General features: G+C 42.7%; 1 pseudogene; it reads left to right on the top strand.

Moving 5' to 3' along the window:
• Positions 1-636: 636 nt before the first annotated feature.
• On the top strand, positions 637-3,236 carry LOC131755198 (52 kDa repressor of the inhibitor of the protein kinase-like; annotated as a pseudogene).
• The last annotated feature ends 549 nt before the right edge of the window (positions 3,237-3,785 follow it).

Here is a 3,785-nt window from a genome sequence, read left to right as displayed (position 1 = left end):
TTCATAGCAGCATTATTTACCATAGTCAACAACAGATGACCTGTCCCTCAACAGATGAATGGATAAAGATGTGGTGCGTACACACACACACACACACACACACACACACACACACACACACACACACCACTGGAATATTACTCAGTCATAAAAAGAATGAAATTTTGCCATTTCCCACAACATGGGTGGACCTGGTGGGTATTATGCTTAGTGAAATAAGTCAGAGAAAGACAAATACTGTATGTTACCATTTATATATGGAATCTAAAAAATACAACAAATGAATGAATATAACAAAACAGAAACAGACTCATATAGAAAACAAAGTAATAGTTACCAATGCGGGTGGGAAGGAGGCGGCAGCGTCCCGGGCGGGCGGGAGGTGCACCAGTGGCGGCGGCGCTGGTAAATCCTCCCGGCCGCTCACAGCACTGTGTGGCCGCATCCTCAGCCCGGCCTCGGACTGCAGCGCCCCTCCTGCCCCTCGCGGCTTCTCGCCCGCCCGCCCCTCCCCACGGTGCGCTGGCCCTAACGAGCCGGCCAGTCGGCCTGGCTCCCCTCCCCGGCCCGTCGGGCCGGCTGCCCTGAGGAGGCAGGGAGGGGAGGGCTGCGAGGGCTGGGCCAGCCGGCTGGCAGACGACGATGCGGAACTTATGCGCGGCCCCCAACTGCACGCGGAAGAGCACTCAGTCGGACCTGGCCTTTTTCAGGTTCCCGCGGGATTCAGCCAGATGCCAGAAGTGGGTGGAGAATTGCAGGAGAGCAGACTTAGAAGATAAAACACCTGATCAACTAAATAAACATTACTGATTGTGTGCCAAACACTTTGAGACTTCTATGATCTGTAGCACTATACATTTTGCAGAGGCATCAGAAAACTAAAGAATGATTGGGTTATTGTATTTCTCAAAATTAACTGAAGCAGATACATGTGAAGTCATTGGGAGAGTCCTTATAGGACAGTTCTTCGAGATAATGCAATGCCAACAATATTTGATCTTACCAGCCATTTGAATAATCCACACAGTAGACACAGAAAACGAATAAAAGAATTGAGTGGGGCTTCCCTGGTGACACAGTGGTTGAGAGTCTGCCTGCCGATGCAGGGGACACGGGTTTGTGCCCCGGTCCGGGGATATCCCACATGCCGCAGAGCGGCTGGGCCCGTGAGCCATGGCCACTGAGCCTGCGCATCTGGAGCCTGTGCTCTGCAACAGGAGAGGCCACAACAGTGAAAGGCCCGCATACCGGAAAAAAAAAAAAAAAGAATTGAGTGAAGATGAAATCAGGACACTGAAACAGAAAAAAATTGATGAAACTTCTGAACAGGAACCAAAACATAAGGAAATAAACAACAGCAATGCTCAGAACCCCAGTGCAGAAGAAGCGAAGAGCAGGGTGAAGACATTTTACCTTTAATCCTTGAAGAGAAGGAAAACAAAGAATACTTAAAATCTTTATTTGAGATTTTGATTCTTACGTGAAAACAACATACCTCTGGATAGACATGAAACTGATGAAATCCCAGATGGTCTCTTTACTCCTGATAACTTTCAAGCACTGCTGGAGTGCTGGATCAATTCTGGTGAAGAGGTTCTGAGAAGGCACTTTGAGACAACAGCAGTTAACACATTGTTCTGTTCGAAAACACAGCAGAAACAGATGCTAGAGATCTGTGAGAGCTGCATTTGGGAAGAAACCCTCAGGAAAGTGAGAGACTCTCACTTCTTTTCCATCGTCACTGACGATGTGGTGGACATAGCAGGGAAAGAGCACCTGCCTGTGTTGGTGAGGTTTGTTGACGAAGCTCATGACCTGAGAGAGGAATTTGTGGGCTTCCTGCCTTATGAAGCTGATGCAGAAATTTTGGCTGTGAAATTTCACACTACAATAACTGAGAAGTGGGGATTAAACATGGAGTACTGCCATGGCCAGGCTTACATTGTGTCCAGTGGATTTTCTTCCAAAATGAAAGTTGTTGCTTCTAGACTTTTAGAGAAATATCTGCAAGCTATCTACACACTCTGCTCTTCCTGTGCCTTAAATAGTGGTTGGCAAAATCAGTGCCTGTTATGGGAGTATCTGTCACATTAGGAACAATTGAGGAAGTTTGTTCTTTTTCCCATTGATCACCACAACTGCTTTTAGAGCTTGACAATGTAATTTCTGTTCCATTTCAGAACAATGAAGAATGGGGCAAAGAACTGAGGAAATTTGCCATTCTCAGTGGACAGGCAGGCATGATGCTTTTGAAATCTTAGTGGACCTCCTATAAGCACTTGTTTTATGTTTAGATGGTATAAATAGTGACACAAATGTTAGATGGAATAACTGTATAGCTGGCCGAGCATTTGTACTCTGTAGTGCAGTAACAGATTTTGATTTCATCGTTACCAATGTTGTTCTTAAAAATGTTCTATCTTCTACAAGAGCCTTTGGGAAAAATCTTCAGGGGCAAACTTCTGATGTCTTCTTTGCAGCCAGTAGTTTGACTGCAGTGCTGCATTCACTAAATGAAGTGATGGAAAATATCTAAGTTTATCATGAATTTTGGTTTGAGGAAGCCACAAATTTGGCAACCAAACTTGATATTCAGATGAAACTCCCAGGGAAATTTCGCAGAGCTCAGCACAGTAACCTGGAATCTCAGCTAACCTTTGAGAGTTACTATAAAGAAACTCTAAGTGTTCCAACAGTGGAACACATTATTCAGGAACTGAAAGATATATTCTCAGAACAATACCTCAAAGCTCTTAAATGCTTATCTCTGGTACCCTCTGTCATGGGACAGCTTAAATTCAATACATCAGAGGAGCATCATGCTGAGAAGTACGGAAGTGATTTACCTAATCCTGACACACTCTCTGCTGAGCTGCACTGTTGGAGAATCAAGTGGAAACACAGAGGGAAAGATATAGAGCTTTCATCCACTATTTATGAAGCCCTTCATCTGCCAGACATCAAGTTTTTTCCTAATGTTTATGCATTGGTGAAGGTCCTATGTATTCTTCCTGTGATGAAGGGTGAGAATGAACGCTATGAAAATGGGCGAAAGCGTCTCAAAGCACACCTGAGGAACACTTTGACAGACCAAAGTTCAAGTAACTTGGCTTTGCTTAACATAAATTTTGATATAAAACACGATTTGGATTTAATGGTGGATACATATATCAAACTCTATACAAGTTAAGTCAGAGCTTCCTACAGATAATTCAGAAACCATTGAAAATACCTAAGAGACTTTTAAAATAGGCTTTCTCTTATATTTGATATTTGAAAAAATCTGTAAGAAATTTGAAAATATCTTTCAGAAAAGTTGTAAGGTGTACGTACGTAGGCCACTTAATCACTGAATATCTTGACCTGTAGGCCTCGCATTGAGTACATTAGTCATTTATAATCTTCCTGTTTAAATGGCCTGTTTGAAGGCCCATGCTTTGGAGACCTAACTGTTCTTCCAGAAGATAACATTGAAAGTACCATGTTACACTCTGTGTGATCTCTGTTAATGGCACTTTGAAATTGTATTAGTTAAGTCATTTTAGATATAACATTTGTCACTGTGGATCCAATTGTCAGGTACTGAGTTATCAGTTCTTTGAAGAAATAAATTTTGAGGAGGTATGGGAAGAAGGAATACATTTTATAAAACATTACAATGAAGCTCATGACTGGCCTTTGAATAGTAGGAGTTTTAAGTATGCTGTTAAAAATCTGTAAGGGACCATTAAAATTATCAGACTGTAAGAGAAACGTGTGAGCTTGCCAAACAAGAATTTCATTGT

Source organism: Kogia breviceps, chromosome 4 (genome assembly GCF_026419965.1).
Source record: "Kogia breviceps isolate mKogBre1 chromosome 4, mKogBre1 haplotype 1, whole genome shotgun sequence".
Classification (NCBI taxonomy): domain Eukaryota; kingdom Metazoa; phylum Chordata; class Mammalia; order Artiodactyla; family Physeteridae; genus Kogia; species Kogia breviceps.
Note: the sequence above shows the minus strand (reverse complement) of the source record. Positions and strands in the feature narration are given on the sequence as shown.